Genomic DNA, 23,760 nt, shown 5'->3' with positions numbered 1-23,760 from the left:
GAGCACGGCATCTTGAAATAAGAAAAACCTGAAAATGCCGAGAGGCGGAGTAATAGCTTTCATTCAGCTGCTTCAGAAAAGGCTGTTTACTAGTCAGGAAAAGCAAAGGGTGTATTTCGTCCCAACTAGCTGCCTGCAGAGAGAAATGATGCTTCAGTGAGTCCTGTAATACTGACTTTCTTCTTTTCAGTGAGTTGCCTTATCCTAGGGCACAGTCTGAGCTATCATGAACTAATATTCTGGTTTAAACAGTAACAATCACCGTTTCAAAGCATGGGTATGATAAACTAATAAGTATTTTTCACATATATAAATTTTAAAGTTTAGCTACTTTATGCATTAGCACATTTCCATTCGACACAATGAAATATGTATTGTTTTTCAGTGTGTACCTCCTATGCTTTTTCAAAAATTGATTTAGAGTAAATCGGGAGCCACAGAAAGTTTAAGAAAAAAAAAATCCATCAGAAACAAAACTTTGGAGTTTGTGTCTCTCTCTTGCACAATCATTTCCTCCTTCCCCCAACCCCATTACTGCCCACATAGGTCAGGCCCACCTTAAAATATAGAATTAAAGAAAAAAAAAAAGTGTTAGAAAGCATCTCAGAAAACTAATTCAAGTCTCTTATTTAATAGATGAGCAAAATGAGGACTAAGAAAGACTAAGAAAGATGAGGAAAGGCAGAGCAGAGTAGAACACAGGCATTCCTAACTTCTGGTTGGCTCTCACGGCAATGGCGTGTAATGGTTCAGCCTAGGGACTCCAGAGCTAGACCGGCTGGATTCAGGTCTAGGACCTCTTACTAGCTGTGTGACCTCGGGTAAGTTTCTTAACATTTCCATGCCTTAATGTCCTCATATATAAAAGGAGCATGATAATAGCACTTAGCTCATTGAACTGTTGAAAGAATGGAGTAATACTTTTCGGACAGAGTGAGTGTTCCATCGCTGCTAGCTTTTGTTTTTATTACAAGTCTCTCCCTGTGCTATTCATACCACACAGGGTTGCCAGAGTAATTATTCTGAGATGTGGCCTTCATATTCTTATTTCTTTAAATAAAAACTTTCCATGGCTTCCTATTTGCTTATCAAATAAAATCTAAGCTCCTTTTAACAGTATCCTGGTCTCTCCATCATCTGACAGCAGCTTAGGGGGTGCACCTGATTGGCCCCGCTTCTGTCCATCCACTCTACGTGACAGCTCAGCTTTCTTCTCCCAAGATCATTCTGAGCTCCTTCCTTCTCCAGGCTCTGTTCAAAATACTGCATCTATTCAAAAAATTCTTTCCATACCACCTCTGGCTCTCAAGTCCCTAAAACATTTCCATGAAACTTCTCCAAGCAGAATTGAAGAAAATCTCTCCTTTTTTGTGTGTCTCTTTATAGTACTTTTTTTCCTCTTATGATACATTGTATTATAGCTCCTTGGGTACACGTCTTCACACCAGAGGGCAGATATCATGCCTTCCTTTCCTTTTTGCTCCCCACATGCCTCCAGGGGAGGTCACATCATACTTCACAGATGTACAGAATACAAACTTAGTGGATAACAATCGTCGCATTAATTAATTGCCGCATAACCGATGCTTTATGTAACATTGCTTTTCCCTTTTAGCCAAGCTGAAAATAATTAGATAAGATTTACAGAGAAACACTGAGCCTCAGGGAGTTGAAATGGCAGCCTCAAGGTCCTACTGCTGCTGAGTGATGGGACTAAGATTCAAACTCTGATCTGTTCAACGCAAAGCCCATGATTCTCCCCATTAGTCTGCACAGCTCTAAAGAAATTAAAAATCCAAACACTGGCACAAGTACTTATCAGCACAGGAATGAAGGTTTTAACCAAAAAGATCCTCCCGAACTGTTTTGTGACATCCTAATTAATCCATTAACTCCTCTAACTTTGCAACGTGAGAAGTTTCCAAATTAGTTCGCTGAATTCATGGATATTCCTTCCTGTTTATTCACAGGATTATTGTCACTTAAATAAACATCGACTACTGGTCTCCAAAGTGGATTGTTTTATGTTTTTCTAACACACAGTACCACCACATAGAAGCCTCCAACTTGTCCAATAAATGAAAGTCAAAGTCAAATGAAGGTTCTTTTTGTCCACATTTAAAGTAGATGTGGCAACAAAAGCAAAAATAAACAAGGGGGACTACATCAAACAAAAAAACGTCTGCGCAGCAAAGGAAGCCATCGACAGAATGAAAATTCGACCTACAGAATGGGAGAAAATATTTGCGCAACATGTATCTGGTAAGGGGTCAATATCCAAAAATACATAAAAAACTCATACAACTCAATAGCAAAAATACACATAACCTGATTTAAAAATGGGCAAAGGCCCTGAATAGACTTTTTCCTAGAAGACATACAAATGGCCAACAGGTATATGACAAGACACTCAACATAATTAATCATCAGGTAAATGCAAATCAAAACCACAAGAGATAAAATCTCACACCTTTTAGAATAGCTATTATCAAAAAGATACAAGATAATGAGGGTTGGCAAGAATGTAGATGAAAGGGAACTTTTATGAACTGTTGGTGAGAATTTAAATTGGTACCACTATTATGGAAAACAGTATAAAGTTTCCTCAAAAACTTGAAACTAGAATAACCACATAATTCAGCAATCTCTCTTCCAGGTATATATCCAAAGAATATGAAATCACTCCTTCGAAGAGATACCTGGACTTTCATGCTTATTACATGATTGTTCGCAATAGCCAAGATATGAAAACAACCTGCCTATGGATAAACACACAGACACACATGCGCAGACACACACAAACAGGAATATTATTCAGACTTAAAAAGAAAGTCCTCCTGCCATTTGTGACAACAAGGATGAACCTGGAGGACATGAAGCTAAGAGAAATAAGCCAGACACAGAAAGAAAAGTATTGCATGATATCACTTATGTGTCGAATCTAAAAGCATTGAATTCACAAAAGCTGAGGGTAGAATGATGGTTAACCAGGGCAGGGTGGTGGGACAAAGGGGAGATGTCGGTCAAAGGGCAGAAAGCTGTAGCTGTGCAGGATAAATAAATTCTAGAGATTTGATGTATAGCATGATGTATAGTAGGGAATAATGCTGCCGTGTATTCTTGAAATACGCTAAGATGGATTTCCGGTGCTCTCAGAAAAAAGGTAATTATGTGAGGAGATGGATATGTTCATCAGCTTGACTGTAGTAATCATTTCACTATGTATATGTATATCAAAATATCATATTATACACCTTCAAATATATATAATTTTTATTAAAATAAAATAAAGCTGCTGTTGGGCTGAGAACTGTGCGTAGGTGTGTTGCTGGTGCAAAGCCCAGAATGAGAGTCTTTCCGCTTGGTCTGGATGTTACAGTTATAGGTTCCTTATTCTTCTAAGGACCTGGGCAGAGGGGTCTCATCTCAGGTTCTTTACCTCATAAGGTCAGGCCTTTACCCTTGCATTTCCCTCTCTTGGGATGCTTATTCCCAGATCACTCCATTGATAAGTGACTTTATTTGGGTCTTGGCTCCAAAAGCCCCATCAAAGTGAGGCCATTGCTAAGTGCACTACGTGGAACACCACATCTTCTCACGCCTGTGGGGTCACTACCCTCTGAACAGGTGCTACTTTCCTCCAAATATACACGTTGTCATCACCCAACATGTGTATTTGTTTACTTGGGTATCTGATCTTTCATCCTGCTAGCATATAACCTCCTGCCTATGAAGGCAGAGATCTTGGTCCATCTTGTTCACTGGGATAGTCTAGAACTTAGACTAGTGCCTGGCACATAAGAGGCAGTGACTCGCTGCTGCATGAATGACGTAGCTGATACCCTCACCTTCCCTAAAAGGCCTCCTGCTCTTGCACTGATCTGCCAGGACTCCATCGCCCGTTATGTAGAGTGCCAAGTCTGCCCATGGACCCTTGTGAGTTTCTGGCCCACTTTCTTAGGAGACCCCCTGCTGAGGAAGCCACCACAACGTGTTCCTGATACCTCTCTTTAACGTAAGCCATGAGCACTGCACACTGGGACATCTCGGCCATGTTTTTTTCTGTGTTTAATGTACGATATGCAGTTCTTAACGATGTGACTAAGGAAAGCAGAACATAGGAGGCATCGGGGGAGGTCTTCCCATCCAAAATACCCAAACACCATTGGTGTGGAGGAAGAGGGGCCTGGGGGAGCTTCCCACTCCCATCCTTTGATTTTTCAGCTGAAAGAACACTATAGTCAAAAGAGGCAAAGTGGTTTTGTCAACCTCTCTTAGCTTTGAGTCATAGCTTGGAATCAAATTAAAGCATTAATCCAAATTCTTTCCTTCCTATAGAGCCTGACATTCCCTTTTAAAAGAGAAATACTAGAGGGACCAGCAGAAAGAAGAGACCTAAATTTTGACCTCATCCAAGTTACTTAAACTCCCAAAACCTCAGTTTTCTGGTCTTCACAATGGGGCCAGAACACATCCTTCAGGGATGCTATGAGGATTGCAGGCTGTAATATCTGTAAACGACACCTACGCTTCAAGGACCAAACACGTCGCCCAGCACTGGGCTAAGCACACCTGCTGTTCCATCCTCATGCCACTCTGTGAAGAAGATAAAGATTTTTATTCTCATCTTATAGATAAAGAAATGGAGGCTTGGGAAGAAATAGTAAATAGCCCCATGTTTCAAAGCATCAGAAGCCCGTCAGCTGACAGCCATACACTGACAGTCAGGGGACTTCCCATGGCCAGATAGACACTCAGCGCGCGATAAATACTTCCCGTCACTAACACACTAATGTCAACGAGATAAGTAACCAACAGTTTACAGAAACTTTTTAGAACGTTTGCCCTTTCTGGATTGTGCAATTTTAGACACAGGAATGTTCCGTGCCGCCCTGGGGTGGCGGAGGGCAGAAGGATGAGTATGAGGTAGCGGTGAGAGAAAGGGGTGCTGTTACGAGAATGTGCCAAAAGCGTACTTGACCTGCTCTCAAGAAACTAATGAGGACAGGAGGCAAAATCCAGCTCTCACGGCTTAGAAGGAGGTTCAACGAAGTGACTTTAGGGAGTTGCTCAGGCACTGCTGCCACATGAAGGCATCCTCGGCCTGTCAGCAGAAAAATGAACTAGCTTAATTACAGATGCTCTTACTGCTGCACTTCAGAGCATATCTCTGAAGTGCTGTTTATTAAAAACCACCAGTTACTGGCAAGAATAAACCCATTTCTGCTCCATTTTCAGCAATATGGCTTTTAGAAAGAAAACAATGTTTTCTTCTAGAATGAGCAGTAATGCTGCCCTTTGATGACCCGAGGCAGGGAACAAAGGAATTCTGGTTATTCTTGCCTCTTTGATTCCATGTTGGCGATGGTTTTAAATGGGGGAAGGGGCGGTGCAGAAGGTGAGGGGAGCAGGGTGGAGAGCTTTATCATATCCTAGTTTCAGAGCCTCAAATCGTTGTCTTGCTTAAAAACTCTATTCCACTTACTTCTTTCTGATTATTCATCATTTATTCATTTGGTAGATTTATGGTCCAGGTGGTGTGGGTAATAAAAATCCTATCTCCAGTCTTTGCAAAGCTTAAAATCTATTAAAACAAAATTTAGATGATAATAGTTAATCAATGGTTGACAGATTAGTGAACTAAGCACTTTATTTGTATTCTTTTATTGCATCCTGACACAAATCACAGGAGATGCCATTATCATCTCCATTGTAGAAGGGGAAATTGGGGACAGGGGCTTATAAATTATAAAAGGAGATATCCGACCCAGGATTTAAACCCAGGTCTGACTCCAGAGATCATGATCAGATAGTGTTTTAGATATAATCGCAAACAGCTACCATCCATGGCAACATCTGGTAAAAAAAAAGCCTTTGAGGAAGTATAGAAAGGACCATGAGGGCGGGAACCCACTCAGGCTGAGTGGCAGTGGGAAGTAGGAGAATGGAACCAACATCAAGTTTATTTCAATGAGCTTGGACCATTTAAGTATTAAGTGCTGATTTTTTCTTTTTTTTTTTTCATAGCAAGAGCAGTGTATATTATATGGCCAGTGGAGATTAAGACTAGATGTGCCAAAGAATTCACCCAGAGCCTGGAAAACACTCACAGCCAGCGAAATCACTTGCCCCAATGCCCTCATGAAGTTTCTTCCCTCAGTCTCCCATTCTGACACAAAATGAGCCTCAGTTGCCTGCCTCTAAATTGTTCCTCTCCATTGGCAGTTATGCTATCCAGGAGAAGCCTGACTAATTCCTGTGATTGAGAGAATAGAGGATAGTTGGCCCTTCAAAATGAACTGCCATAAAATCCAGCAGTACAACATCAAATGAGAAATGTATTTACATAATAATGTGAAGAAATAATGACCCACATTATGAAAGTAGCAGATGATGCGAAGGTTAGGAGTATGCTAGGCTCCAAATCCTCATTCTGCTACTATAGAGCTTCATGACTTCGAGCAAATTGCTGAGATGATTTATGCAAAGCACTTTGAACAGAGACTGTCATATTGTAAATGCTCAATAAATGGTACCTATTATTGCTATTACTTATTGAGACCTTGCTACATATCACATACTCTTCTAATTGCTTTACATGAATTATAGTAATAAATCCATGGTACAACTCAATTAGCCAAACACTATTATTATTCCCAGCCACCACATGAATGAGGAGGAGTAGGGTATCTTCAATTAAATTGGGATTCTAAAGAAAACACATCCACCCATAGAGTTTACCATCTTCACTATAACTCACATAGAAATAATTTGTTCATTTACAATGACTTGGCTTTTAAATTGTTCTTCTTCAGAAAAACAAACAAACAAAACATCTATGCACCCTTGTTGCAAAGAAAAAAAAAGTTAATTATCATCGAAACAACTTTCCTGGGCACTGGTTTTTGAGAATATCTTAGTCACCTTCCATTCTGAAACACAGCACAGGATAAACAGATACAATGAGGCGTTCACGTAGGATCAGACAACAGACTACTCAGATTCCACTGAGTTTTCAAAGAGTCCTGTCCGGTGCTAAGGAAAGTCACCTTTGAGGACATATTCCATTGCTCCAACAGTCTCATCAGCCACCTCTGCATCACACTTGACATTCCACGACCAGACAAAATCCTCAATGGTAGGGAACAACGCTACAGCAGGCTTCGCCCGCAACCTTCTCCTCAGGATGAATAGCGAAGACAACCTGCTTAGTGGGTGAAGGGAGTTAAATGGAAGAACAATAGGCAGTGACTCAGAAACACTTTGAAGCTGTACTTCAGTGCATCCTTACGGGATTCGAGATAAATGGGGTGGGGAAGAGGGGAGGAGAGGGTTGTAAATAAGAGCAATGTTATTCAGCACTGGCAAGAGAAAACAGAGAACTATTATACATATATATTAAGGCTCAAAATTTAGTGTGCATCAGAATTTCCTAGAGATCGTAAAATAAATCCTCAAACCTTCTCCCAAGATTTCGATTTAGTAAATCTTGGCTAGAGCCCATGAATCTCCATTTTTATCAAATATCCTCATGCAAGACTTCTCTGGACCACGCCATGAGAAATACTGCATTAATCTGCTCAAACACACTCATCCAGTAAGTAACACAGCCTCCAGGGAGACGCCCCCCCCCCCACCAGCTTATTAAAAACTAGCCGAGAGTCACACAATTGCCAAACTCATCGTGGTTAAGAATAGATAAAGGCTCCATCAGTTCCTCAGACTTCTCCAGAAAGTTTTCTCTTCCACAAGAAGATATTTTAAATTGTGGGTGAGTAGATACAAGTTTCCATTTCTTGTCAAAGTTTTTTTTTGATGATTCATTCCCTGCATCCATTACAGCTTTCTTTTGCTAGAGAGCTTCAGATGCGAACTTAAATGGTAATAAAACTGTGAACCATCCTGCACTTCTCTGCAACGTTACGTAGCTCCCGTCATGAATCTGTCCACGGAGCATCATCCTCCTGGCTGCAAATGTAATGACTTAAGTAAGGCACAACACTGATATGCAGCCATCTTAATAACCAAACGAAGTGAAATAAATAGCAACTGATGGATGCCAATGTTTGGACGCGTGAAGCTGATTTAGATAAAGTAGATATTTCAGTTGGAGATATAATAATAATAATTAAAAAAAAAAAACCCAGCAGCCACATGGAGCCCTTTCCCATTACTCTGCCAGATATAATCTTTATCTAAATCACTACTATAAAAGTAACAAAAGACACAAAGTTGTCTGATGCATAATTCATTTATTATGAAATCATGTAAGACTCAAGTAATTGAAACAGGATTATTTATGTGATCATTAAACCCAGGGCAATTTCTACAGATTTTAGCCTTGCTTAATGGAACTCTAGTTGCAGATATATATTTAGCCAGATCTCATTCCAAATATTGTTCCTTCCAACAAATTATTCCTCATTACGGTTGACATGTTGTACTTCCTCACTATAATAGAGTATAAAAATTTATTTTCTTTTATTGCACCAAAGAAATACAAAATATGAAAAGTAATACAGAACAATCTACTTGAACAATTATTCATGCTACTTATACGTTGTAGTTTAATTACTAACAACTCTAACTTAATCACTTTTTAATAACCTCGCTTTCAACAGGAATATTTCAAATATAATGCTATGATATTTATATTATGCTAGAATCAAATTTTGCATTATTATTAAGCTTAGTTCTTATGTGAAACATGCGCAAGACTTGCTGCTAGTAAGACCACACCGAATAGAAAAATAATCATGAATGCAATGAAATGTAACTCATTAAATGACACAAAGTGTCCTCAAAGACTTACAGATTATCTTTTATAGATAATTGAGTGCACAGAATGTTAAATTTATAGAGTGAGCCGTGAACAGGTTAAAACTTTTTGAAGGGTCATCAGAACAAGCTGGTCGAGCATGACCAGGTTTGATAACTGAGGATGGCACCACCCTGAACTGTGGCATTAGTACATGTGGCAGTTGTCTACCACTGCATAGTAAATTCTCAAAAACTGAGTGACTTAGAACAACACAAACTTGATATTTCATTTTCTGTGGATGAAGAGTCTGGTTATGGCTTAGCCGGGTCCTTTACTCAGGCTTACATCAAAGTGCAGGCTGGGGCAATGATCATATCTGAAGCTCTGGGTTCACTTTCAAGATCACAGGTTGTTCACAGAATTTATGTCCTTGTGATTGTGTGACTGCCATCCTTAGTTTTTTACTAGGTGTTGGAAGGGACCACTCTTAGTTTCTAGAAATTGCTTAGTGCCTTACCCTCTGTCCGACATGACAGTTTGCCCTTCAATGCCAGTGGGAAAATGTCTTTTATTTATCAAATCTCTTTGATCTCTTTTCAAGGATTAATTAATTAGGTCAGTCTCGCCCACAATAGCCTCCCTTCTGGTGAAATCAAAGTCAACTGGTAAGGTACCTTAATTACATCTGCAAAATCACTTCTGCCCTATCCAGCACCATGATGACCACGACAATGATAGCCTATCATAGTTACAAGTCCTACTCATACGTAAGAAAAAGGGATTTTATAGGGCAAATACACCAGGGTGGAGAACCCTGGGGCCATCTGAGAATTTTGCCTACTACGTTATATTTCTACTAGGAGTAACGTGCTAGGTATTCTGTGTCATGGGAGACTGAAGGACAATTTTTATTTTATGATTTTTTTCAAACTCAGTTTGGGAGGAGGCTCGGCATAAAACTGCCAGGGATTTGGCTGCTGAATGCACAAGAGCCAACACACAGATTTAAACTCCTAGAGTGGAAGCTGTCCACCAATCACTTGTGGCAGCAAGAGGAGAAAAATGACTAGAAAAAGCCACAGGATCAGTTGCCCACTCCAGCACCGATTGCACAGTAACAAGATGGCTTCATCCAGGAAAGTGTATAAGTCAGAGAGAACAAGCTAGGAAATGGTGAGCAGTTACATGTTTGGGGTACTAAGACGATAGCTTCCAGATTCCATTCATTACAGAGCAGATTCTTCCTGTATTTTTTTTTTTCTTGCTCCTTGTCCCAGTAGCAACTGTGGCCTAGCTCTGTTCTTACTGTAGTCGTGGCTGACCTTACGACTTTGTGACTCTCTCTTTTACTCCCATCACAGAGGTTCATAGTGAAATCAAATTGGGCACAAATCCTAACTTGATACTTCACTGGCTACACAGCTTTGGGCAGATACCATCTCTTAATCACAGTTACCTCACCTTTTTATATAAAACACACATAGTAACAACACCTCGGAGTTGTTGAGTTGCAATACTTAAAATAAGTGAAGCACCCAGATCAGTACCACGTAAAAAATAAATAAATGTTATTGTTGTTACTGTTATCATTAGAAGAGGTGAGTATTAAGCTCCCAGAATACAGTGCTACATCTGGCCCATAGTATCCATTCGACACTTGGCTGTTAAAATTCAGAGCCTCTCTTCCGCCTTCTATCCTCGGTCTACATTGTTGCAAGATTGTAGAAACATGTCATTCCTCAGCTGTAATTTTCAGTGGTATCTCACTGACTACAGAACAATAGCAAGGCAAGGGGTCCTCCCAACCCTCTGAGTAGCTTGCCATCTTTATCTCCTGACAATGTCTTCACATGTTGTGTTCAAGTTAAGCTGAACTACTGCTGTAGCCCAAATGCCAGGGTGATGTATCCAATTGCTTCTTCTTTCTTCTCAGAAATTCTTACCCATCATTTAAGAATCAGCCTAAATGTTTTCATCTGGGTGGGGTCTTTCACAAACCTTTTTCCCCAGCAAGGCTGACTTTGTACTTATCTCAACTATGATCCTTTTAAGATTTATGAGCTGGTTGACATAACTATCTCCTCTATGAAAATATGAGTCATTGAGAGGAGGGATCCTACCTTATCCATCTTTCTATTCTCAGTACTTATCCATGCGCTGGAATAAATTAGTTGCTCAGTAAATGTTGCAGTAAATGAAGGAGGGATGAAAGGGGGGAAGTAAAGAAGGAGAAGCTAAGATATGCTATCTTAGGGCACCAGGAAGGTTTAAGTCAGATGCATAACCTTCTAACAAAGAATCACCATGCCTAGAATCATATCATTAATGATTTTAGTTTTCACATTAAGTATTTGAGATGTCCTAAAAGTAACGTCAGTGGCAGAAACCTATCATGAACATCTTGGTGTGGAAGAATTTCATTCATTACCTTTGAGCAGGAAAAGTGAGACAACTGGCAACCTGGCACCTTGATGCCTGATGGCACTGATGCATGAAGGAGAGATTTTAAAAGCCAGTTTGATAGCAAGTACAGAAGCTTATCCTGTGGGATAACTAGGTGAACAGAAAATTCAGTGATTCTAAGACAATCAAAACATTTTAAGTAATCCAGAGGTTCTAAGGCATTCACTAATCTGCAAAATCGTGACCTACTTCCTACTCTCTATGAAGTTTTCACTGTGTGGAACATTCACATTTATCTTATAAAAATGATAATTTTCTAGCCACCACACTGACTCCCAGATTATTAAACAACATTACAGAAGTTGGCTTCTGTGTTGGGACCAACTGGCTCAGGGTTTCATCTATTCCCTTTCTTCAGGACAAAGTGCCTGACATGGTATTCTCAAAGGTGACTTCAATTTGGTCTTATGAACAGCTCTGGCTTTCATGCTTCTTGGATGGCCAACCATTCAAAAGACACTAGAAAGCTATTTCAGTGTTCTTGTGGGATAGACATGCTGGTCATTGGAAAAACTGACATCTGGTCTGGGATATTGAGTATTTCGAATTGTTTTTACAATATCTTAGATTTGGTCAAACTCTCAATTCACACACATGCCAACTGTCCTTTTTTCTTAATTTTTAAAGCCTAATGATTTTAATATAAAGTTAAAGAATGCATCTTGATTAATGAAATAGAAATCATTTTGATTCATTAACATAAATTCATAAAAATATCTTTACTACTCAGTGTTCCAAAATCACTTCATACCATATTTTTATGACTCTCTTTCCTTTGGAAAAAAACATCACAGTAAAATTCATGGAGGGACTCAAATAGGAAAATATGTATTTACCTCAACTTTTTTTTTTGAACAATTAGGTAATTTCAACAACCTGATAAATAAGCAAACATTCATTCCTATTCTATAGTTGTAAGGTGACAAATTATGACTATAAAGAACAGAAAGTAGGCGTGTATATGTATTTACTGTCAGAGCTCGCGCATCCAAATGGGACTTCTACCTTCAGAGAAGCTGTGTCAAGAAATTATCCAGTGGTTTCAGTGATGCTGTCCTTGATGAAAAACTTCGGAGCTCCTTTTGGGAATTCTCTTTAAATTCTGGCTCCCATCAAGCCCAAATCTTCCAATCCTCTGCACCAGTGAGAATGAGAACAAATAGTATTTTAAGAGCCATATCCCTTATTGGTAAGCAATTCTGAGAAAAGGTGGCGGCTTCTATGATGACTGCTTTGTGAGCCCTGGAGATGTGATGAGCACCTTGGCAGCTGCTCAGGCTTCACAGGGTAGCTTGTCTCTCTCTCCTCACCAGGAATGTCATATCTGGCTACCCAGCAGCTGTGGGCTCCTGAAGCTTGCAGTGGTTGGCCAAGGTTCCATCTGCAGATTGTTTCCATAGATATAACATCAGTAGAACTTGGAGTCTGCCTGAAGCCCACATGTGTCCTCAGTGCCATTAGCATAAGCTTTATCCAACTCACAGGAAAGGCATAGTCTCTTCTCATCATATTGGCTACTTTATGTTTTATAAACGACATCACCAAAAATGGAGATATCCAAGGGAGAGTAGTAAAACGATGCACGAGCAACTTGACTATTTTTCATTGGCTTATGCAAAGGCTTTCTAGGGAAGGAGGGTTGAAATCCATGGTTAAAATAAGCCTTTTGTGTTATCACTGAATTTCACAAAACTCTGCCTGAATTACCTGGAATAATTAGAAGTTCACGGTATCATTGTGAGTCAAAGCAATCCTAATAATTCCTTGCTGCCCCAGATAGAAATGAGCCCCTACAAGTCTTTTCCACTTAAAAAAAGCATCTTAGATTCACCATTCACTCAAGCTCCTGACTTTGACAGTTTAAAATGGGATTCTGAAAAGGTCACTTTTCTATATATATTATCAGTGATTTAATTTTATATTTTTGAGACTTATGCATTGTGTTTCAAAGTATTTTGTCACTATTGTACCACCAAATAGTGGAGGAGAAAATGGCACACAACTCTGCTTTTTTTTCTTTCTAAAACCCTGTTATATTTGTAGTGCTCCTTGATATGTGTTCTTGGTAACTGCAAGTTTATACATGAACTCAGGATTCGTTTTGTTAAAGAGCCTGGGCATGAAGTGAAGCTTATTTTTTCACTTCTTGCACTTTATCCTGTAACTTTACAATATTAATAAAAACTCTCTTGAGCTTATACTTTCCCTGGACATCAGAAACGTAAAGAGTCATTCGATCAGAAATTGTTTATAAGAATCATATTTAAGTCATCAATAAGCTATAGAGAAAACTCAATATAATTCTTCCTGTTAAAAACATGAAGTCTGGAATATTAATTTGATAATAGCTATGTACCTCTGGAAAGAATGAAATATAATTCAAAGCAGATGCCATGCCAGGGCAATTTGATGAAAGAACTTATAAAATAAGTCAGAAAAAATACATTAAGATAATTCAGAAAGGCACAAATTCTAGTGTGGTGCTCAGAGCTTGCTCTATTCATAGACACAAAAATGAAATGTCAAAGGTAAGTCTTAAGGAGGATGAGTCCTGTCTTCCTCCCAAGATCTATCAGGCACTCCTCATTCTTTGTACCTTCAGACGGGTCTTCTTGCAGCTATGATCATCTGGCTGCATTTGCATGTAGTTGGGTCAATAATATCTGAAGTAAGAACAGACTTAAGGAGCAACATGTCAACAGAGACATGATATGGCATGGAATGGACCTTGTCTGCAGTCCTACTGTGATCTCAGGAGTCAGTCTGTAACTAGTTTTTCCCTTATATCTAAATCAGTAGTTTACCTCTAGTACCTGCCTTTCAATTACCAGGATTCTTCTTTTTCGCTTAGAAAGTTTCCAACTGCTGGACGCCTTCCTGGATCTCTGAGCATTGCCTTCTCCTCAATGCATTACTGTGGTAGGCAGGCTATCCACCCAGTATGAGCCTCATTAGCTCATGCAGAATTCTCCTGATCCTTACCTAGTAACCTGTTAAATATCAGCACACACAAGACAATGACGTCCTCATCAAGGTGGATGCCCTTCTACCCTCCAGTCAGTCCGGCGTTGTCTTTATCATTCTATGCAGGCATACACACATACACACACACCATACGTACACAAACACCAGTTAAAAGTCTGTTCCACAGCAGTCTACCTCGTTCCACTAAAAAACAAACCTTTTGAGTGTATCTGTTCCAAGATGAGTAGCAAAATTAACTTAATTTGTTCAGAGTTAACCCTTTTAAAAAATGAAAGAGATTAGTACAGAATTGAGTACACTAGAAAGAATAAAATGGCATCTATTTTACAGGATAGAACAGAAGAGAATAGGTGTTTCATAAGTACAAAGGGTCGGTACTAGCTTGTGAAATCCTTTCCTCATTATGTTTCTGTGTGTTTCTCTGTGTGTTCTGGGTCATGAAAAAATGTATTTCTTACTGTAGTTCTTGATGAGAATAGTTTGTAAACCATGCATTAGAAAACCTGCAGTGGAAAGCAGGGTCTACAAAATACTTTAATGAATTTGCAAATTTGTGACTTGACATGAATTACACATTAAGCTAGTATTTCCTTATAGATACAACAACAAACACAATTTCACCTGGTCAACTTGCTATTTTCAAGAAAGCAGATGAACAGAGCTCTGAGGGAATGAGACTCTAAATGAGTAATTCTTAATGGCAGAACGAAGAAATAATAACAACTGTGTCTGAGCAGTAGACTGGGTTCGTTTTGACATGGAAGTGCCTGGGTAAGCAGGGGCTCAGGGCACTAGGAAACTTGGTAGAGTGAATTTACGAGACTAGAGAGACTTGACAAAGTGAGCTCCACGTGTTCAGTAACCCCACTGGTTATTAAATTGTGCTGAGATGAACTGGTGAAGAACAATGAGGACGATACCTTATATTTGTTGATGTCTTCACATTTTCAGAGCATTTTCACACTTATTATTTTATCTGCATGAAAAGGGCTAGACCTAGCATGAATCGAGGGAGGCACATAGGGTAAAAATTTAAGGAGGCACTCATTCTCAGAATCTATGAGGAGTCCTGTGGACTTTGCTCACCTCGCCCTAGTCTGGGCTCCCTTCATGAAGGCAGACATTATTAATTCTGTTACAGATTAAGAAAGTTTGTTATATAAAATTTAAGTGCAATTGTAATAAATAGTGTTGTATCTGGGTTTAAATATTTGGCCTCCTGACTCCTCGAAAAAAATTCAATTTTTAATCAATTTCAGAGTACCTCAGGATTTATTCTGTGTGAATTTGCAAGCCAATAAATAGGCAAGCAAAGAATCATACTACACTTATTTGTTATCAAATGTTTGTTCAGAAGGGAAAAAAATGGCAAAATGCAGCCAACAAGTTTTCAGCCTTAGATCCCTACATTATGATTAAGGCATTTCGTTTTCAAAAGATGTAGATAAATTGGAAACCATTTAGGAAATGATAAAAAAGAAATGATTAGAAAAAAAAAAAAAGGTTTGATTTATGAGGCCAGATTAAAGGAGATAAATGCCTATTACTTGGCTAAGTGACAACCAGGGGATATGATAAGAATTTACAGGTATTGGGAGGATGTATATATGGATAAGATAGAAGATTTCTACGTGGGCTGCAAGACAGAATTAGTGAGAATGGAACAAAATGACATGTGAAACTGCAGACAATAAGAGGACGTTTGACAAGAGGATTCATTAAGTTCAGCAGTAAAAAAAAAAAAAAAAAAAAAAAGAAGGAGGAGGAGAAAACATACAGGTAGAGAAAGGAAAGAAGAAGGAGAGAAGAATAAACAGAGAGAATGTGAGGAGGAAGAAAGAAAGGAAGAAAAAGAAGGAAGGTGGAAGGGAAGGAACGAGGAAGACAAAAGGGAAGAGAGGAAGGAAGACTGTGAGGAGGAGGAAGGATAGAAGGAAATTTCATTTTTTTTCCCCTGGCGTATATTTCTCTATAAAAGATACCAGCAAGATTGATGTGGCTTTTTAAAATATTTTTGAAAACATAAAAGAATGAATAATTACCTTATTTTAAATGAATAAATGTTCATGGGTAATTTAACTAAAATGGAATCCACAGAGTGTAAGGAATCCTTCTATAAAGTGACTTTTCTGTGGGTGACGGAATTTACCAAAAAAGTAGAAAGGGAATAAAAAAAGAAATAGGGAACCTTATCTTGTTGCACTGTGCCTCATAACAGGAAATATAAGATATAGATTTCTGGCAGTTCTCAGGCAAAATGAACATCTCCGCCAGAAACCTGAGCCAGTCAATGAGATGGCATCAACAACACCTTACCTTTGGGGAGAAGGCCATCGTAAATCAAAGGAAGACAGTAATGGGGAGCTGGAATAGCCATTATTGCTATTAAATCCAGAGCCTGAGCACAAGGTACTTGCCAACCTTTGGCTAGCCTGCTACTAGGAATAGTTACTGTAATTGAAACCGAATTATAACCCTACCCTGGCACGCATTCTTCTTTAAAATTCCAACACATAATAATGCTATTAAAATAAAGACATCTGGAAACAAACTATAGCTCCATTGTCTCTTAGTAGCTGGCACCTGCTTCTTTAGGAGTCCATGTTTCTTGTGCAATAAAATGCCAAAGTGATGAAAAAGGATGCTCCCTTTAGGTGAACCACAAGGTTCACATTTGTTGAGTACAAACTAGATACCAAACACTGTGCCAGCACTGTCTCCTTTATAACTTCCTATGAGGTTGAGACTCATATCCTCTATTTTACAGATTAAAAATCTGAGGTCAAAGAAGTTAAGTAATTTCCCCTAAATCATATAGATAGTAAGAGAAAGAGCCAGGAATGAAGAGAATTCCAGTCCACTTACCTTCAAAGTATTTCCATTATACCTAATACTCAGCAAGTTGCCCAATGCATTACACATAGTAAAGACTCAATTAATATGTGCTGAATTGAATTGAATGGGATCGATGGTGTAATTAAAATCTGAAAAGAATCTCCAACAAACTTGGTCATGAGTTGATGTGTTGCCAAGTTTTCACCAACTACTAAATTATGTGTGAGCCAATCACGGCCACATCTATAAACCGGCATCTTTTAAAGTCAAAGTATCTTTTTCCTTCTTTGGTGCTTATGTTACCATAACAATATACTAGATTTCTGGATTATTCCAATAAACTAGAAACTTGTATAAAACAACCTACACAATTTCTACATGTCTTGTATGATATGATGCTGACTGAGAAAAAATACTGATAATTATTAGATAGTATTTAATTACCTACAACATAAAAAAAATACTTTTTATGTGCCCCCAAGAACATACAGAGAAATAGAAGACCCAGTCCCTCTATTTATATAGCCTGTAATTCCATTAGGAGGCAATACATACATGTATGATAAGGTAAATAAATAAAAGACTAAATAGCCATTGGGGATTTCCTTTTCAATAGATTTCATTCAACCAATATTTATGCAATGTCTACTTTGCACTAGAACTTGTGTTAGGCATTGGCATACAAAAAAGAATAAGATCATTGTTCTCAAGAACCCCACAATCCAGTGGGGGAGAAAACTTTTAAACATACAGTTCCAAAACGATGTGATCAGCACTGTAGAGAAAGGTCTATGGTGCTACGGCATGCAGATGAGGAAGGGTTTAATTCTGCTGACAGTGGGATTGAAAGTTTTATCAAGCAAAACCTCCCAAAGGAGGTGAGGCCCACGCTGGGTTTTGAAGAACAAGTAGGAGTTTTCTAGGCCACAAGGAAGAAAATCCAAAAAGAGGGGATATTATATATCAGTCCATATAAAATGAATAGAAGAGTGTGGCCGATTGTGATAAGGATGTATTAGCAAAATTAATATTTGATAGGGAGGATATATTTCTAAATAAATACTATTTAGAAATTTTGATTCTAGATTTTGTTCAGGTCTATTAGAATGTCCATTAGTGATGAGTGGAAGGCCATTTCAAATAGGATCGTATCAATTCAATCAACATATTGGCAAGCATCCCTTTTCACTGTTGGAGAAACTGTTAAAAGCAATACGTTCAGTCTACATAAGCTAAATCATACCTGCCTGTTTAGGCTAGTATATTTAATATACTAGGGCCATTCTTAATACTTTATAAATTATCTATTACATAGTTTAAATGCTCAATAGTATTCAAGAGCATATCTACTTTTTGGAAACTAATTGTATTTGCAGCAGAAGCATCGTATATTTGACCAATATAAAGCTAAAAAGTGAGAATCATTCTTTTTAAATGCATAATTATAAAAATACATCAATTGACCAGCATGGATATATTACAAAAACTTCTGAATCTGATTAAGTGTTAGAATTACACATATACTTGTGTGAAGTATTCTTTTGAAGCAATAACTGTAAGGAACACAGTGGAATCAAAGTTATAAGAACTACAGACAATAATATTTATGACTCCAAAATTCTGATTACATGAATTATAGGAATTAAACAGTTGTACTATCTACTTCATATAAAAATAAACTAGAAAACTGAGTGATGACCTGCATTTTGCCAATTTATAAAGTTAAGGAAGGCTTTATGTATTAATTCTTTCAAAGTGAAAACAAGAAATAATTTCACATTTAATTAAATTTCAAATTTAATTGAAATTTCCTAAAACATTCCACATGAATGGTTTTGAACAAAAACGTGATATCCTTAAAGAATAACGAGCTCTATAGCTTCCTCTTTGAGTATAATCAGTGTCCTTACTGAACTTGATCACTCCTACCTCCACTCCAGTGAATAATTACCTTTTGCAAATGCATTTTAGCAGAATCTCCCCACCCCATCCTCAGTAGTGTCTTTATTTCTCTCTATTTCCTTTGTTGCTCCTTGAAAAGAGCCCACTTTTTTTCTTAGTTGTGCCTTGCCCACCATCACTTCCGGCAGGGCTCAACTGCACCTTCAAGACACTGAGTCACTGGTTCCAAAAGCTAAACCAAATCTGAATTATGCACTAAAATTAAATTGGATTAAGTCTTGATTTGCTCTATGCCCTATTATCCTACTGACATCTCTATTTTTCCAGTTCTTGATAATCTGGCTTGGATTCTCTCTAAAACCGTATCCTGTTCTTTCTTGTTTGATGGAGTCTTTTAATTTGACTCCCATCACCAACTTTGGCTGTAGTCTGTTTCTACCTTCTCTGGCTAAAACCAATGTTCTGGTATGTTTTACTCCTCCTGAGCCCAATAGTTCATGGTTTCCATTTCACAGATTATGCCTGAAGTCATTTTAGTACAATTTCCTTTAATGCTTATTTCCCTCAAGATGCTTTTAAAAATCGTTTTCTTTCTCCTTTCCTTCCCCTTCTGCTCTCTCTGTCTCTCTCTCTTCCCTCTCCAAAAAATACAAATACTTTTACCACTCTCTCAAATACCCGTTTATATTGTCTCTAGGAATTTCATATGCACTTACAGTTTATATCTCATGCTAATACATAAAATCTATACTCAAGGGCTCCTTCTCTTATTTCCTTCACCCAAAAATTGAAGCCTAGCAAACTGTATTGAGTAAGAACAATCGTTGGGCTCATTCATTCATTTATCCATTCAACAGATATTTATTGAGTGACGAACATGTGACAAGCCTTCTCCTAAGTACTACAGTCAACCTTTGATTTAGCCACATGATATCTCTACTCCGTTTCACCTTCTCTACCTTACACCTCTCTCATTCAGGAAATATTCTCTCATATCTTGTGTTTCTAAAAATCCCTGCACATCCTTTGTGACTCAACTTAAATATTAGATTTTTCATAAAATGTTTTCTACCCTTTAGCAGTTTATCAATCCCTTCTCTTTGAGATCACTCTAGACTGTGGCATGTAACACATTTCATAGTAATTTCTTGTTCACGTGTCCATCTCCTCCCAATTAGACTCACTCTGCGGGAAGAGACATGATCTATGCCTCTCCATACTTGTAATAATGCGTGACACACGATAGGTCCTCAATCAATAATAAAGATAGTAAGAGCATCTGCCTATACAGGATTTAGTATAAAAATCAACATCCTGTAGTGTAGTACTATTATTCATAAACAAGCCCAAACTAAGTGATTCCAGGGATCTCTAAAATTTTAAAAGCCATATTGTATTAATTCAGACCTGTTTATTTAAATAAAATCATAAACAATAAATTTGAGTGCTCCATCCCCTAAAATGCAACATATCACAAAACCCATTAGAAATTTTATTACCATATGTAGTGGATATTATAAGTTAATTAATATGATATACTAGATGGAGCTGAATCCAAAGATTCTGATTGTTTATTGTCAGGGGAACAGAGCTTTCCCCACCACTTACAGCCATTCAATTTCACCATTTTTACAGCAATGACTCCTGATTTATATCTCCATCTCAGAAGTCCCTGCACTCTAAATTTCTTTTCTATCTCATCACGAGTCACCTGAACTGGACTATCTCAGAGACACCTCAAACAGATGTGTCCAAAAGAGAACTCTCAAGTCTACCCTCAGTCCTTTCCATCACTGTAAATGCCACCATCCACTATCTCAAGTCAGAAACCCAGGCACAGTAACCTTGATGTGGTCTTGACTTTGCCTTCTGTCTCCCCACCTTCACCTAACACTTAACAAGCCCTGCCAAGAACTTTCTCTCCCTCTCCTGCAATGTATTGCATTAATAAAGATTTCCATTATGTCTTGTCTTTACTATTGAAATGACTTCCTATCAGTCCTTGTTTCTTCTCTTACCCTTTTCAACACGAGGGGATTTCTTAAAATATATATTACATCATCTTATTCCTTATAAATTCAGTGGTTTCACATTTTATTTAAAATAAAATTTCAAATCCTTCTTGATGACTTATGAAGCCTTGCCTCCCTTTCTACTAGTTCCTACAATGTTCTAGCCTCAGCAATCTTTGAGCTCCTCCAACTCAGGCTCCTCATCAACTCAGAACCTTCGCACATGCTGTTCCTTCTTCCTGAATGCTCTTCCCTCTTACTCTTTTCATGATTGGTTCCTTCTCAGCATTCTGGTCTCTGCTCAGATATTATCTCCTCAGAGAGATCTTCCTTGAGCACACTATTTAAATACCTTCCCCTCACCCCCACAGTAATACATATTTTTTTCAGTTTTTCCTATCATCTTATTTGATCAATTCTTAGCTCTTAACACAATTAGTAATTTCTATTTAAGAACACTTCTCTTTATTTGGTTATTATTTATATTTTCTCCTAGAATATAAATCTTGTGAAGCAAAGACTCTGAGTCTCTTACATGTCATTTTATTCCCAGGGACCAGTATGGAGCAAAGCACTTAAAATCACATGTGTTGAACAACTAACATAATAAAATTACAATAAAGAAACTTGACAGGCCCTGACTCAGCATCTACTCTCTTTACACAGGTATAGTCACACCTTCATACATCTTCAGTATCTACGATAGCACTATAAGGTACATAGTCTTATTTCCATTTAACCACTGAGGAAAGTAAGTTTCTCAAAGTGTTAATGTCATTTTTAGATTTCAACTCACATTTTTGAATCTAACTAATTCCAGTGCTTTGCTTTTTTCACTCCACATTATCGAAATTATTATTTCATTCAAAAATACTCTCTACTTCTTGCTGACATTTCATCATGAATTTTTTTTTTTCCATCAGGGAGATTTTGTTTTAAATATTAAGGAAAAAAATAGCCATGACAACACACCAACACACACTAGCATTATATCTTTGAAGAAAACCCAAAAGATTCATTAATGAAAATGTCTTACATTAACCTGCCACGGTAAATGAAAGGCATGTTAAAGAGAGAGAATGGAGGCTTCCAGTGATGAAACGAACTTCTAGTGGCTGGTGGCCAAGAGGCCATCACTTGGTTATTCTTTTATAATTCAGTCCAAAAACCCTAGGGATTTTCATACCACTACTTTATCACATGAGAAATAAATTGCAGGAAATAATAAAAGTATTATTTTCTTTAATATACTAAAATGGTGACAGAAAGAGTTCATAATACCAGTGTCCATTGTCTGTTGCAAAGCTGGCTCAGGAAGGTGACCACCAAATCTCATCTTTCTTGCAACAACTATCCACAGAGCACCTGATAGGTAAACAGGTTGAGACTATGGGCTTTGAACATCAACAGTTTGAGATTCTCTGTCCTAGGCTTCGTACAAGCTTTGTGACATAGAACAGATTACTCAGTTTCTTTGTCATTACAATAGGGTTAGTATAGTGTCTATCTTATAGGATTATGGTGAGGAATAAAAAGCCAAAATGAGCAAAATGCCTACTATGTAGTAAGATCTCAAAAAAATGTTAGTTCTTACCAGAGAATAATGTGTCCCAATAGGCCTAAGTTTAAGATATCTTCTGTCTTGAGAATATAAGTTCTGAGAAAGATAATAGGGTAGCTGGTAGAGTTGATGGAGTTAAATAAACGTGGTTTTTTAAAGGATAAACTGTGCCCCTTCTCTGTTTTTTTAAAATAGCTTTTTCGAGAGTATAATTGGCATAGTATAAAATTCACCCATTTATGTGTATGACTAAATGACCTTTAGCAAATTTATAGTGTTGTACAACCATTGCCAAAATCCAACATTACAGTATTTTTATCACCCCAAAAAGATCTCTCATGCTCATGACTGCTCATTTCCCTTCATACCCCCAGTCCAAGCAACCAATATTCTTTTTGTCTCTGTAGACTTATCCTTTCCAAATATTTCATACAAATGGAATTGTACGATATGTGGTCTTTTGTGTCTGGTTCCTTTCCCATCATATAATGTGGAGGTTCGTCCCTATGGTTGCACGTATCTGTACTATTTTGTTCCTTTTTATTGCTAAATAGTATTCCATTCTATCGATATATTGTTTTATTGTTCTATTCGCCAGTTGATCGACATTGGAGTTGTTCCCACCTTTTCATAACTACAGATAATGCTGCTGTAAATATTTGCTTACAAGTCTTTTTCTAGACACTTGTTTTCATTTCCTTTGGGTGGATTCCTTCAACTCTCCCTTCCTCATTTAAAGTGAAGGATCTGCCCCTCGTGGACTCTAGTGTATGTAACATGTTGGAGAAGTCAAGTTCTAGGTATCTCACCAGTAACTACTAAGAGGTCAGCTCATATAATAAAGTAGAAAAACGCATGTGAGTTCTTCTTATCTCTGCCCCTTTTCCCCCCTAAATCTCTTTGTGACCTTGGCAGCAAACTGGGTATCTGCATTTGTGAACCAAATGCAAGAACTAGATGTTCTCTGAATGGTCTTTTATCTTAGGAAGCTTATAATGCTTTTAGTTACTAAAGAATTGAAAAACAAAACAAAAACACAATCAATGAATCATCTCCCTTGGCTCTGGCACTTTCTGGGCTTGGCACTGCTTGGGAGGCCAGTGTTAGTTACAAAAAGAATGACACAGAAGGTGAATGATATAGAAAGTATTTGTATACTGCCCAGCTGCATGTGGAACCCAAGATTTGCAAGTCGAACTCTAAATATGTCTTTTTGTTTTTGAGGTTCTTGCATATCACTA

At 37.9% G+C, this 23,760-nt stretch overlaps 1 protein-coding gene across 3 annotated transcripts in view; it reads right to left on the bottom strand.

Annotated features, from left to right (window-relative positions):
• The window catches only part of KCNIP4 (potassium voltage-gated channel interacting protein 4), a 950,399-nt gene that overhangs the window by 418,244 nt on the left and 508,395 nt on the right, over positions 1 to 23,760 (bottom strand). The gene's annotated exons all lie outside the window — the stretch shown is intronic.

Source organism: Pteropus alecto, unplaced genomic scaffold, assembly GCF_000325575.1.
Source record: "Pteropus alecto unplaced genomic scaffold, ASM32557v1 scaffold5, whole genome shotgun sequence".
Lineage (NCBI taxonomy): Eukaryota > Metazoa > Chordata > Mammalia > Chiroptera > Pteropodidae > Pteropus > Pteropus alecto.
Note: the sequence above shows the minus strand (reverse complement) of the source record. Positions and strands in the feature narration are given on the sequence as shown.